This window comes from Pteropus vampyrus, unplaced genomic scaffold, assembly GCF_000151845.1.
Source record: "Pteropus vampyrus isolate Shadow unplaced genomic scaffold, Pvam_2.0 Scaffold13, whole genome shotgun sequence".
NCBI lineage: Eukaryota > Metazoa > Chordata > Mammalia > Chiroptera > Pteropodidae > Pteropus > Pteropus vampyrus.
This window is the reverse complement of record NW_011888794.1, coordinates 8,983,733-8,999,974: the sequence shown is the minus strand read 5'-3', so window position 1 is coordinate 8,999,974 and position 16,242 is coordinate 8,983,733. Positions and strand designations below refer to the sequence as shown.

The window sequence follows — 16,242 nt, the reverse complement described above, 5'->3', positions numbered from 1 at the left end:
TAAAATTCATAATATACTACTAAATACAAATAACAACAAACTGATTAATGAGTTACATCAATTAAAAGTGTATTTATTGTTTGTCGTTGCACAAGAAAATATTTAAAATCTTGAAGTTTTCTGTAGAAACTTGATATGTAGATGATGCATATTATTAAATATCAGTGGTCTTGAAGGTAAAAAAAGCAAAACTAGAGATTTAGAAAAATAAATTGGCTTTAAGCATTTTAGATTAGGATTGAAATTTGGACTAGGCTTTTATGAATGAGTAGATTTTGTGTTGGTGAGCAAAATGTTAGCAAGAAAAAAACAGGCAAAAGTAAAATGTTAATAAAGGTCAAAGTTTGTTCTGACGGGGAAGTAATTTGGTTGGAGATGATTTGTGGATGAGGTGTGTGATATTAAGTAGTTTGATCTTAAATAGTAGGGAGCCATTGACTACTATTGAGAATAATCATATAACTGGTGTTGATAATTTTAAGTTATTTTTTATATTAAAGACAGTACACATGTGCCAAATGACAATTTGATATAAATATGAGGGAAAAGAGTCATGTATTAGTCTACAGCCATGCCACCCTGAACGTGCCTGATCTCATCTGATTTCAGAAGCTAAGGAGGGTCAGGACTGGTTAGTACTTGGATGGGAGACCACCTAGGAATACCAGGTGCTGTAGGTGTTTTAAAAAAAAAAGAGTTATGTATTAAATGACAGTATATTGGATTAATTTCAAAGTTACATTCCTTCATTATGTTCTATAATTGGTGTATTTATATAAATGACTTCTGAAATGATATGTTTTTTTTATTATTATCATTATTCAAAGGCAAAATGTTGCTTCAGTAATTTATTTATTAACAATAATAAAAGGACAATTTAAAAATTTGAAAAAATAGCTTTCGAATTATAAGAAAGCAAGTAGAAGAATGCACATAATGGAATCTGATGATAAATCAAAGAAGGCACACTAAAGTTTTGCCTATTTCTATATTATTTTATTATCACATATTTACTTTTTAGAAACAGATTACTCTGGGGAGAATAAGAAGTCAAAAAGATTGAGTATTTTGTTTTGTATTTGAATCTTTAATTTATTGAAAGATAGCAAAATGTTTAGATATATAAGGGCCGGTACTCAAACGTAAAATTTTATTTTAGCAAGTTCAATCTGGCCCCTTAGAATTTCTCTTTAAGACTTACTTAATTTGAAGCTATAATAATATGACTGAACCTATTTCACATTTTTCTTGCCAATCCTCTTCTCCTTTGGTTACTCATTTCAACAGAATTTGAGGGTTAGAGATTTAGAATATTTGTCTTCTAAGACAATATGTTCATGCCAGAAAAATAAACTCAGAAGTTGTCATCAAGTTTTAAATAAAGTCAAATTTCAAAGATTCACATCCCAGATGTGTGAATACTATAATAAAGTTGCTTATATGTGTATATGTGTTCATGTGTGTTATGGGTGACATATATTCTTAAAAATAAAATTAATTTTGCTAACACTGTAAAATGTGCAACTCTTTCAATGTAATTCAGAAACCTAGAAAGTTGAGAGTTAGGAATTTCATGTTGCAGATTTTTGAAAAAATACTATCAATCAAAATATAATATTCAATTTTGACGTATCTAATTTGCAACAAAGAACCAGATATGATTTTCATTTATAATTAATTGGATTAGTGGTTTCCTTAAGAAATGCTTTTATGGTCCTCTAGACGTGGAAATCAATAATTCAATGACTAGTTACTAAATTCCTTATAATATGGGAAGCATTGTGATAGCAATAGGGAAGGAGCATAGAAATAAAGTCTTTTATATTAAATGATTTCGGATGGTACTAAAAACCAATCAATAGACATGTAAGTGGAATACTAAGGTATGTAAAGAGTAGAAGAAAACTGTACCCAAATTTGGTTAGTTCTTTTAGTATTGAGTTGCAAGATCTAGTTATTTGAAAAAAAAAAATACACAGATTAAAATAAATTGATTCTGACCTTCGTAGTTTGCATTTGTATCTGTGAGCAGCAGAAGAGGCTATTATTGAGACCTTAGCCTTAAGCCCATAGTGAAGACATGTCACATCACACATGCTTTTTGGGCAACCTTTCCAACTCCATGATAGGAAGATTTGATATCTAATTTGTATGAATCTACCATTCTTTCTTCCACAAATTCACATTTACTATGGCAAGATCACTACACTGAAGGTTAATCCGTTTCCTTGGGCATATATTCTTTTCCAATTCTTCATTTGTGTGGTTGCATAGATAAGAGAGCAAGTTCATCTAGGCTAGTAATTCCTAATCACATGGCTATATGACTTAGTTTGTGTTTGCGTGCTAGTCCATTAAATCTGTATTCAAGGAGAAGAGGTGACCATAAGACCTAAGCATAAAATTATAGAACAAATCAGCACTGGAACATATATAGAATTAATATTGTACTCTCCTAACAAGTGTTGTTATTCTAGTTATTTCTATATAACATTGACTTAAGTTTAAAAATTAAAAATATCAGTAATTTTTGCATGATCACCATTTTGACTCTGTGATTTTATTATAATATTATCTGAGTGATAAAACCAAAAGCATCAAAATCATTAGATGTGTGCTTATTTAGCTAATGGATTATAAAACAAATGATAGCCACAAATAAATCCAACAAAAGCCATCAACTCAGTAAAAGGAAAAAATTTATTTTTCCTAGTGACCATGTAGCTAGTTGTAGAGAGCACACTGAAAAGAAGTGACCATCATCATATAAATGTAATTATAAAACAAATCTTCATATACTCAATTGTGAACATCTATCTATACAACCTAACTTGTGATAGTAAACACACAATAGAATTTCTATAATTTAATTGCTCTCATTTTTAAATAGTAACATATTTTTATTTCATTAAAAATATTTTTATTTCATTGACTAATATTTTTAAGCAATTTGTAGCAAATTGTCTATTCTCCATTTTTTCTCTCTTCAGACATATTAGTAAATACAATATTTAATAATCTTTTAAACTTCTGGCTCAGCTACATATATAGTTTAATGTAAATAAAAAATTTTAAATCATACACAAAAAATAGCATCGATTTCCCTTTCGTGACTCTATCGCACCTACAATTCTTTCCTCCTTGTTTAAATCTTTTGTATTCCTGTGACCCCCAAATACATGAACTCAAGAAACCAGGTATAAAACAATGCAATACCTGGGATATATTTTCTGTGATACATCTTCACAAATTGTATCCACTGTGTAGTCATCCAGATGTTAAATAATATAGGAAATGCTTATCATTGAACAGAATCTCTGACTTCAAGAAATATGCAATCCTGACCTAACATAGAAATAGAAGAACCATTGCCTCTGTAGGCCGTAGTGCTGATATGTAAACAAAGGCACTCAATCTGATTGACCAGGAAGTCTAATTCGTATCTATCAACATTTTTTTCAAGTGTTAGTGTTCAAAACTTAGGAAGATCATCAATGCATTTTAGTTTTCTGTCTATGACAAAATTACCATGTTGATTTCCTTAAAAAGGAAGAGATACTCATATAATATAAAATACTGAAAGCGAGACAGATTTATGCTAAAATGTTATTTGATTAAATTTGTTATATCCGATTCTACATATGAGATGGCTTGGGGTAAACCCACAGTAAGTTAAATCTTTTGGAAGAAAATATCAGATCAATTAGGACATACATATGGAAAATATAATCTTGTAAACAATTCATATTTACAACAGTGTGCATTGCCTGATTGTCAATCTGCTGTGGGATTTATGTATCCTCTTTGCACTTTTCTGTTTGTTAGTGTATGGATTTTGAAATTAATCTTTCTTCTTTTTTTTCCACTAAATAAAGAGAGCAGTAATAGCACTATGTCACATGAATAAATATTACTTTCCTGAAGATGAATTAAGAATCTTAATTCTGAGTCTATGAAATAAATGAAAAGTAAAGAAAATATATATATAATGAATTTAATTAATGATTCTCTCTGTTGTGCTCTTATTTAAAAACTTTTAATATTAACTTAATATAACTAGAATATAAATATGTACATTGCATATAACACAAAAATATGGATTTATTTGTTATTGCCTTACAAAATGTTCTTATTTAGTCCTACATAGAATAGCAAATTGTTGTAATTCTCTACCCATATTGTTTAAGTAAAGAACACTATCAAAGTATTGCCCCATTGCATAGTAAGGAATTTGGCCTCACCCAAAAGAAAGGTCTGGCTTTTGTTCCTGGATAACTTCTAAACCTGTGGAATTTCCCAAGGAATAGGAATGTCTTTGTTATTTAAAGTGGGCACCTGGTAGTTTATGCTTACAAGATGGCTCATGGTGGAACCTGAAAGATGTGATATCTATCACTCAGATCTCTGGAAGAGGGGACAGGACAGGGCACTGTAGTTAAAGGTCAACCAAGTGGTCATTCATGCCTATGTAATAAAGACACAATAAAAACTTTGAGTACCAAAGCTCAGGTAGCTTGCCTGGTTGGCAATGCTCTGTGCCCAGTGTCACACATTGCAATTGGTAGGGAATAATGGCCTGTGGCTCAGCAAGGGGAGAGTGACCAGAAGCTCCATGTTTGGACTTCTCTCAGATTCTGCCCTATGTCTCTTTGTTTGGCTGCTTCTAATTTGTATCTTTTTCCTGTAATAAACAAAACTGTGAATATAATAGGTTTCAATGAGTTCTGTGAATCTTTCTAGCGTATCTCAAATCTGGTTTTTGGGAAAACCAGAAGCTTGCAGGTGGTGTTAGAAGTCTTGAGCAGACTTGAGAGTCTGGAGAACTGCCCCTTAACCTTGCAGTTGAGTTAATTCTGGGTACCAAATCAAGCCCAGCTATTGTAGGACAATTCTTTTTTTACTTTAAATGTATTATAATTGAATAAGTAATCAAGGCACAGATATAATTCTGTATTTACATTTACATAGTACCAATTGGGAGTCCCTGTAATGTAATAATTCAGAATTAATCAATTCATTGATAATGTACTTGATATTCTTTGTTGAAAATATTTCCACATGTTAAAAAAATCCAATAATTAAAAATTATGCATAAGCAATAATTTATGATACATTTGTTTAAAAATCATATGTGTTTCAATTAAGAAAATTTTTTAAATTTTAAAATCTTATCTGTGTAGTCAATGCATGTTAGTTTTTAAATGTTTGATCCACTAGTTTATTTTTCATAATGATCCGCCAATATATTTATTAATACTCCCATAAGACTACCTAACTTATAAGTGGTCTGATGGTGACTAAAGACAAATTCTGACAATATCAAGACAATTATACTCTCCCCAAACAAATGACATGTTAATAAGCGATCATATGAAAAATGCATTTTTAAATGAAATTTGAAGTATTTCATAAGTATTGAGTGATATCTTAAAAAATATTAGTCAAATATCAGGACCTGGCAGAAAGACAATGTTACTGAAAACTGCTTGGAAGAAAGCACAGTAAATCTATGCTCTATTGCTCCCATTTTAGGAGATTTAAGAGACAATTAGAACACACTAAAAAAATAAGAAAATCTTTCATTCTTTTTTATTTCATTTTCGAACTCAAAGCTGGTATACTTTTTTCAGTAATTGAAGCAAAATACTCATTTTTATCTTTGAATGATCAAATTTTCCATTCCCTAGTGGCTTTTTCAGTTCTGAATAGTGATCTTCAGATCTTTGTAGTGAGAAAAAGACAAATTGCTTGTATGGGAAGTGTTCCAGAAAATGAGCTGCAATACTTGACCCAGTGTCAGACTGGAGTCTGGCTGCTTTCTTCCCTACTTTAATGATGCTCACCTTCAGTTATGATGGAGAAATAGAATATATTTCTTTATAGAGACCTGTTCTGCAATATCACAAAACCTAGATGTTATACAAGAGGATTAATGACTTAGCAGGAAAAAGATTTTAACCCTGCTGGCTTTTAGACAAAGAGCCATCTATTACATTAACATCAGCAATTCCTAAGGTTTTGATTTCTAAAATGAGACTACAAAAGTCTTGGCAGAAATATTTTAAAAACAAATAAACTTCTTGTCTAAAATCCCAAGAAAGAAATTACTAGAAAGTAAAATAAAATGATTTCTTTTGAAGCTAGATGCTCCAAATATCAATAGTATAGTAAAGTATTAATGATTTTCAGTTTGTTAAAACTAGTATTTAAAAAATCTTGCCAAACATGGCAGGAACAAGAGCAGATGGAGTTAAGATGAAGCAGAAACTTCTGCCTCGGTTCTTACATGAGCAAATAATCAAAGATTTTAGAAAAATTGGAATATGTTCTGGTAAGAGACATAGAAGAATGCCAGTTTCTAGAGAGCATCTAGGTTTTTTTTTTTTTTTTCCCTGCTCCCCTCCCCCCGAAAAAACATATTATGGAAGAATTATTATAGTATTTTCCCTGGCACATTTTCTTTAAAAAATGTATTTACATTTACTATGATAAAACAAAATATATTAAAATAAAAAATAAACATATCCTACAGTAATAAAATTAGGAAATGTAATTTTTTAGTCAATAGCCCTTTCATTAATATCCCAATATCCTAAAATTAGAAAATATAATTTTAACATCCAAAATTTTACACTCCATTAAATATAATTTTAAAAATCTATCTACACAAGATAGTTTATACTTTTGCTATTACCAATTCCCCTTTTCTTATTATGTATACCAGTTTAATGCTCATGAATGAAAGTACCATATTCTTAAGAAATGATTTCTGTGAATATTTTTATTCTGTTTTCTGGTTCTTTTTAATTTGATGTTTTGCTATGCTGTTAGTTTTTTAAACTGGTGACATGTCATCAATTATTTCTTGTTTTGCATTCCAGACAACCAATACAGTTATTTCCCAGTCCATAAAAATTATTCCCATAACACAGAACAAATTATCTTCATTCCATGAGTTTTTATGGCAGAATAACATGATAAATGAGCATTCCTGTAAACACTAACAACTGATCAATTTTTCTCACAATAAAGTAGAAGATAATATGTAATATATAGTAATATAATATGTAATATATAAAAAGGAATTATTGTAAATAACACTGAAGTGTTTTAAAATAATACTGAATTTTTCTATAGACCAGACTGTGGTAAAAATGAAATCCTTCACTGATTAACACATTAACATTTCATAATATAAGATTTTTCTACAACCTAAGAATCTTCTGGCACCAATGCAAAAAAAAAAAAATAGCAATCTTACTTGATAAATACATTACTTGAGGAACCAAACAACTTTTGGTTGTTAAAAGATTTGAAAATCAGCTCTAAGAACAGATTTGAAACAGGAAGCCAAAGTCGGGAGAGTTGTTTTTTCCAAATTCTCAAAATGTTTGCAAAATGGCACTAACGACTTCTAAGTAAAATTTTCGGATCTTATTTTTCATTTGAGAAAAGATTTGCAGTTTGGAGAAAATCAAAGTAATCTCATGGAATCAGTAATTTTCATTATTGCTAAATTTGAAACATTTGGGCTTTGAAACAGTTCTAAATCACTTTGACTTTCATCTATTTGTATATAGATTCATACAGAAAATTTTAATTCTAGATGTCCCACTTTAATCTTCTTAATATACAATGTTTCTGAGTCACTTCCCCTGGACACACTGTCACTGTTAGTGCTTTACTTAATCAGCATTTTTGACAATGGCTACATTTTCAGTTAGTTTCTATGATAATCAGAATATAATGAAAAATAACACTTTTTATTTGTTATTTTGCAATTTATTTAACAAATTAATCTTGAAAATAATAAATTCTCTTCAATCATAATTGACCCTATCTCCATCTTTTTTCAACAAATAAAGAAAAATATCAATATTTACATTTAGAAATCTAGCTATTTAGCTGTCTAAAGAAATAGTCAAGGTAAAAAAAAAAAAAAAACCTTGAAAGTATCAGGAAGTTAATCTTTTCATAATCAAAAATAAGAGAAAATAGTATATATAATTTTGAAACCAAAAGAGAATATTTGGTGTGATTAGTTTTCCAGTAAGTAGAATACGGAGACTGAGATACTATTCTTTAGAAAATAGATTTCTAAAGTTTCTCAAACATTTTTTACAAATTGCTTTTAGCTGATAAGCAATAGGTAAGCTATTCATCTTTTAGATGAAAAAATGTTTAGTTTATTCTTAATAATGAATTATTGTAGCTTAGAGGGGGAAGTAAATGAACCTCAAAGTCCTCATTACAGCTAGAATACTGACATAGAATTCTTAGTAATGACTTTCAAGTTTATAGCTTTCCTTAAATGGAAACATTTTTCCCACATGTAGGCCAGAAAATATAGTGACTGTCTAAAGGAGACCCTCATTAGCCTTGTGCTTCCTGGCACTAATCTTCCTTTCTAACAGTACCCAATTTCCTTAAAGGGAATTGTTTCTCTTCCACCTAGTATAATCTAGATAGAAGAGTATTTTCTATCTCCTGATTACTGCTCATTGTTTTACTCTAGGAGCCTGGTGGGCCAAGTCCTTTTTCCATCCAAGACTGAGACAGATCATGGCTGGCATGTGACCAGCTGCTAACAATCAGCCCTTATCAGTATGGGCCACTGCAAGGGGGGAAGTGATGACAGAGGCAGAGACTAACTGGTCAAGGTAAATTGACAAGTCATTCTTCCAGGAAATGGCTGTTTCCTCTCTACCTTCTGCTTTGCTTTTAGGTGCTTTTTAAAATTTCGACAATTCCTAAGACTGGACTCCCAGGCTGATTCTGCCAACTTCTGAAATCTTTCTATTTCTCATCAAAAATCCCCTTTTGGCTTAAGTCATCTTGAGTAGATTCCTATCACTAAGAACACTAACTATTGACACTATATTCCAAGTAATTATACGTATACTGAAAATTCATTGACCTTTAGGCATTTCTTATTCTATTAAGATTTTTTTTAATGATAATATCAGTTTATCTTTTGAGACCTGCATTATTTGGCCTACAGTTTTACTTTTGTTATATTCAAGCTCCCGTTCCAAGATAGCAGTGTTTAAGCATACTATTAACAACATTTCATTATACTTTGGACAAACTTTTTTAATTTTAAAGATACTTACACATAAATTATTTCATCTTGCCTGATCGTCATAAATGCCAAGTTTTCAACAGAACAAACGCTACACTTCTGTTTTATAGATAGACTACTTTCTAGTGAGGATAAGCAGATTTCTAAATATAGACAATAATAACTGGTATAATTTCAAACCAAGTTTTACATCCACACTTGGTATATTTACCATGCAACACACTGCCTCCATTACTGTAGTCAGGACAATTAAAGAGTGAGAGAGTAGAATATGTTACTATGTATTAGTGGTTCTGGTCACTAGTCCCAAAGTGTTTATATATGGAGAAGTATTTTGGTTGCCCAATCTGAAAGCACTCCAAATCTTCTCCTTTTTGGTTTTCAGGGGGCTTAATCGCATAGGCATAAGTGATTGAAGCATTGGTTACTGGTGATTGATTCAATCTCCAACCTCTCTTCCTTAACCAGAAATCAGGGGGTGGGTTTAAAAGTCTCAAATCCTCTATTCATGTTTGTTCCCCATACTTAGGTGTTTTCCAAAAGTAAACTTATTAACATAAACCTAATTGTGGTAGAAACAGCTTGTTATGAATTACAAAAGACTCGTTTCGCATTTTATAACTCTGAAGTGATTTCAGAAACTGAGGGCAAGAGACTAAATTTTATGATGAAAAATGCCCCTGTTGCTTTTATATTTTAAGAAATTCCAAAGGTTTAGGGGCCTATGAACCAGGAATCATAGATGAAAATCAAATATATATGAGAAATACATTCTGGTAATCTGAATGACCAAATGCATATTCCTTAAAAATCACAATATTGCATTGTGAAATAAATAAATAGAAAAAAAATATGGAAAAAGTCCAGTCATTGTTATTAGTCCACTGGTTTAAGATTATGTAGAGAGTGTCAAGGATTAGTGGTAATGTCATAAATTTCACTCACACAGTCAGAAGAAATCTACAACAGTATTTCTCTCAACATTTTAAGGGAGGTAATAGAAATTTCACTGGAGTCTGAGAATCTCCTGCTGTCAATGTCTTTTGCCTAGATACCTCCTCTGGATAAAGATAGGAAATGTTATGAGCACTGGCTACCTGAGACTTAAGCTTCTTCTGCTCCTCAGTTAACCTCCAGGCTATTGTAAACCAAAACTAAATTTAGACCTTAATAGAGAATAATAAGCATTTATTTGAGCAAAGGGAGTGGCAGCCTGGGAGACACAGATTCAGGTAGCAAACTAAACTGTGCTCCACCAAGGCAAAGAGGAGGCCACCCTTCATAGCTAAAGTTCCCACCCAGGTTCCCAATTAGGCCCGTTTTATGTAAACGAGGTCCCCAAATTGTACAGTACTGATTGGACAGGGCAGGTCTCAGTCTGATATCATAAACAAAGGGGACAGAGTGAGAATCTGAGACTTCAGTCTGAGGTTCTTACTCATGGACAGATGTGTGAGAAGCCCCTAGCAATAAATGACCACAAGGCTCTAACTATTTATAAAGTTTTCGATGTCAGTGAACCATGAGGTGCCAATGGCAGATTAATTCCTTCTCAGAGTTCACATCAAATGAATCTTTCTTCTTGGGGCCCATTCACTGTATCTAGGGTGGAATATCTGAGTATTAATGGAGAGTGACTAACACAAAGAAGTGTTTAACTGAATTTGTTAATTTAAATAATTTACTTTGATTTCTAAGCTCTTAAATAATATTCAAATAATTTTTTTTAAAAATCATATAATCTACATCTTCAAGGAAACTCCTTCCAAAACAATTGCCAAAAGACATAAGGAGAAATGAAGAGTGTGACAATATACATGTGAATTAAAATTATGTGTGAATTTAAAAGGTCAGTTATTCAGCTGCTATTTTATTTGAATGAGCTTACATGGGGAAATGTATGGATAAGTTGAATTTATGATGATGAGCAGAGGGGCAGACAGTGTCGGGATTGCATAGTGATCCATGGTGATGGAGAGCTGTGGTTCCCCTAAGGGGTCTAAAGCAGTTGGTTACATTACGTATCCAGCATCATACTCCTAAGACCTTGCACATGTGGAAGGTGACTGAATCCCTGGATGAAATTCCAAGTGGAACAGCGTGTCTATTGACTCTCCTAAGGGAACATCTGAACTTCTGGTCAAATAACAGGCCAATGAATTCTGGAGGAAAAGAGCCCTAAATGAATCAGAGTATTTATATTCTAGTAATACACAGCACAGTCATATTGTATTCTACCTAGTCATATTGTATTTCTCACAATATTTACTTTGGTGTGATTTGCTATTCAAGTGCTGTTTTTCTCTTTGAAAGATGAAAAACTTGGATCCTACTTGGCCAAATTACTGTAAATAATGACAGACTTATTGGACCTTACATAAGGACATTCAAACATAACAAAAATCAGTTCTAAGTGAGGAAGATAAACACTCGCAACAGACAAAACTTACATTAATGTTCTTCCTGCCTGAGTCACACATGCTTACAATCCTCATACCATTTATAGTCTCTTTCCAGGGCTGAACTTAGCCTTCTCACTCTGTGCTTGTTTGCTGCTGTTTTGATGTTCAAACCTCAGGCCACCAGAGAGAGGCAGGAAAACAGTCAAATAGTAACCACGTCACATTGACTTGGAGTAGTGCTGGAATAATAGAAAGCAGTTCCACAGAACTCCACAGAACTGTATAATTTTTTGACCTGGATACGTTCTTAAACACAACATGATGTTGATCTCTTTGCTTTTACCCTGTGGTGAGCTCTAGTATCAGGAAAGAACATTTTTCTTCTGTTTTTTTTTTTTTTTTCCTGTTCTTAACTTCTATTTACCTAATAGAATAGCACAGTTTATGGACTATCCAGTTTATAGCACAGGCATAAAACTGAAAAGCATTACATTATTAGAGATGATATTTGGAGCATTTTTTATTTATGATTTTGTAGCCATGTCCACAGGAAATTAAGGAGCATACCTTTTATGTGTTTAATTTTATTTATTACTGTAAGACTCAGCTAATCGGTCCAACGTTGATTCATAATTAGAATACTAGAATATTATCTGTCACAAGAAAACTTACCAGGAAGGGTAATAACACTGGTTTAGGACATTTTTGTTGTTATTTTGTAGTGTTACTATAGGCTTTATTTCTTTTAATTCAATCCGAAAGATCCACGTATCAGATTTCACCATTGTAGTATGAATGTTAAGTGATGTTCTTTTGGTTTATGATGCTATTAGGTATGATTTTCACCAATGGACCAAGAGATAACTGAATAATTCTTTGGTCCAGCCATTTTTTGGCCTAGTGAAATTATAAAGAAAACACTCACTCAATGGACCATGAGTTAAAAAAGGTGTAAGTCCTACTTGATTATCAGCAAAGCTTCTGTTCTAAATCCTAGCAGAGAGGTCTCTGTTAATAAATGCAGTCTGTGTCCTAATGCCCAAATCCTGAATGACAGACATCTTCTTCACCCTGAACTCAAACCAAATTTCAAGATCTTGCCACTTTGCAACCAGCTCCAGGATGAAAGAGGCCATAGTGCTGAGAAAACCAGTTCGCATGAAAGATAATTAAAATATGAGTGAAATTATGTTTGAGTATTATTACATTTGAAGAGTATACCATGAATAACTTTTGAAACTTCATATGTAAATGGTGAGAAAATTAAGGGCAGAAAATAAACATCTTAAACACATAATGACCATCTTTACAAAAGCATAGTCCCATTGAGGTTGAAGAACGAGATCAATATGATTAGCAATTCCTCCTCCAAGAATTTAGTCGATTAAACAGATGCTGCATTTGAGTTTTATTTATTGGGCTGGCATTGATTTTTAAACCTAATAATTCTAGCCCTAAATTCTTTTTATGTTAGCTTCTTTTTTATAGTTTTTTTTTTTTTTATTAAAGGTCAACATTAAAGAAGAAAGGCATACAAATTATAAGTATACAGTCTGATAATTTTTTATAAAGTTGCTACTGTCATATAACCACCAACAAAACAAAGATAATAGCATATTATGGACTTAAGAAGCTTCTCTTGTGCTTTTATATTGTCAAAATACTTCCTACCCTAAGTAACCATTATTATGACTTCTAATGTCATAAATTTAGTTAGCCTATTATTGACTTCATAAATTGAATTGCACATATATTCTTTTTTGCCTGATATCTTTCACTAATTATCAGCATGTGATATTCCTGCATATTGTTGCATAACGATAGTTCATTCATTTTCATTGCAATATAGTATTCCACTTTGTAAACATACCACAATTGCTTTGTTTATTTTGTGGCTGATGGACATTTGCCTAGAATATAGTTTGGAGCAATTACAAATGTACTACTTCTTATAAATCTTTCTGGTGAATGTGTATAGGTAACTTGTAATTTGAATATTAAAAAATCTTTGCCTAAGCCTAAATCATAAAAGAAATTCTTCTATATTATCTTCTTAAAGAGTTATTGTTTTATAATTCAACTTTAGTTCCTTGATACATGTACAATTAATATTGTATAGCTAAAGAAGTAAGGGTCAAGATTATTTTTCCCACATTGATATCAACTTGACCCAGTGCCATTAATTTTAATGACCATCTTTTTGTCACTGTGTTGCAGTATCATATATGTCATAAATATAGTACCAAATATACATAAGATTTCTTTTTCTGGGGTCTGTTTTGTTATATTACTTCATTTTTCTTTCTTGTATGGCTATTGTCTTACATTAGTATTACAATAAGTTATATTTTATAATGAAACATTCTCCAAATTAGTTATTCTCTTTCAAGCTACTCTTGTCTATTTTGGGTAATTTGCAATTCAATATAAATTTAAAGTTATTTTGCCAATTTTGGAAAACATTGCTTAAATTATGACGGGTTTTACATTGAAAATATATACGAATTTAAGGGGATTTAATTTCTTTATAATATTGCGATATAAATAAATAGAGGTTTTGAAATCCTTTGTTACCATAAGTCTTAGGCTTCTGATGTCGGATTAATTTTTTGGTATTTGATGTATATTCATATTAGATATTCTGCTTGTGACTGGAATGGGGAAATAAAATTGGTATTTATACATTGATTTTACATGCAATAAAATTCTCAAGTTCAGCTATTTATTCTAATAGTGTTTCCATAGATTATTTTGAATTTCTTTTTATACAATTATATTGCAGCTAAATAATAATTTTAAAAAAATGCTTCCATTCAATCCTTATGCCACTTGTTATGTTTTTCTTAATGCATTAGCAAAGTTCCATTACGATAGTGAAAAGTAAAACTGTTAATAGTGATCAACCTTCTCATTTCTAAAGTCAGAAGGGTAAACTACCATCACTTCACTATCAAAGATTGGTGTTTTCCTTATTTTTTGTACATGACCTTTGTCAAATTAAAAAAATTATCTTAACTTTTTGCAACACTGGTTAATTTTGAAGCCAGTGTATTCTTCAAATAAATCTGAAATATTATAATATTTTATCTTTATGATATATTACTATACTTTATTTGCTAATATATTGTTTAGGGTTTTTTTGGCATGTTTATGGTTTTTGCACTTTTATTGCATCTTTTTTTTTATCTTATGTCTGCTATGGCTTAAATTTTGCCATTTTTTTAACGACCTCATCAGGCCTGGAATCACAATTATGACTATCTCATAACTCGCTTTATCGGTCATTTCTTCTTTTATATACTCTGGAAGAATTATCTAAGATTGATATCATTTCTTCTTTAATATATAGAAGAATTTTCTGATGAAACTTTCTGGAGTTTGCCTTGTGGAAACTTTTAAGTTATTGATTACATCTTTTTAAGGAACATAGGACTATGCAGACTTTATATTATTTCTTGAGTTGGTTTTGGTGAGTAATATTTTATAAGGCATTTGTTCGTTTTTTAACTTCTCAATTTTATAAGCAAAGCATTTTTAATCATATTCTATTATGAATTTAATATCTGTAGTCTTCACAGTGGTGTTCCTCTCTTTATTCTAGTTATTGATATTGCATTTTTTTAAAATCACTTTGTCTAAGGATTTATATAACCAACTTTTGTCTTTGTGATTTAGTCTAATATGTTTGTTTTCTATTTCATTAACTTTTGTTTTTACTTTAATAATCACATTGGGAAAGGCCAAGGTGAAGCCATCAATGTTGAATAAACAAACAACAACAAAAAAATGAAAGCAAGGAATGGTGGAGATAAATGACATCGTTAAGGATTTATGTAGGGATAATGGACTCACTGTATCTTGGTTTATTTACCTCCTGGCCCCTGCAGGAACAGATAGATCCTGGAGGCTGACTATAGACTACTTCAAGCTTACCTCATAGTAGCCCCAATCACAAATACTGTGACAGACGTAATATGTTTCCTAGAGCAGTTTAGTAAGGTTCCAGAATCATGATTTGCAACCATTAATTTGAAGAATGTGTTCTTTCTATTTTAATCAGAAGAGTATTAGAAGCAGTTTTAATTTGCATAAAAAGAACAACAATATACACTTACAGCTTTGCTCCGGGGCTGTGAAAATTCTCCCACCCTCTTTCATAACGTAGTCTAAGGAAACCTAGACCATTTTGACAGTCTCAGGATATCACATTGATTCATTATATCAATGTCATTGTATCAGTTGAACTGAATAAGGAAGAGATCACTCCTAGCCCGAAGAACTTGGTGAGACACATGTATTCTAAGGGTAAGAAATAAAATTTCAGCTTAGATTCAAGGGTCTGTCACATCCATAAAAATTTAAGTGTCTGGTAATCTTGAGAGTACCAAAACATTCCCTTCAAAGCAAAAGATAATTATTAAATCTTACAGTTCCTAAACCAATGAACAAAGCACAACACAGGCTGCTTTTCAGGTTTTGGAATCAGGATGTTCTATACATAGGGATATTTTGCCCAATAGGTTGAGTGACATGAAAATCTGCCAGCTTTGAATGGAGCCCAGAGCAGAAAAAGACTTTGCAGCAGGTTCAAAATGGAACAAGCCACTTGAGCCACATAATCCCACAGACCCTATGATTTTTTGAAGTATCAGTGGTGAGAAAAGATGCTGTGTAGAGCTTGTGCCAAGCTATAGTAGGAGAATCAAATTGCAGGGGTTCAGGAGAAAGGCTATGATGTCTGTAGTGGAAAATTATACA

General features: G+C 31.6%; 1 pseudogene; it reads left to right on the top strand.

Annotated features, from left to right (window-relative positions):
• The first annotated feature begins 561 nt into the window (after positions 1-561).
• Positions 562-680, top strand: LOC111733289 (annotated as a pseudogene).
• The last annotated feature ends 15,562 nt before the right edge of the window (positions 681-16,242 follow it).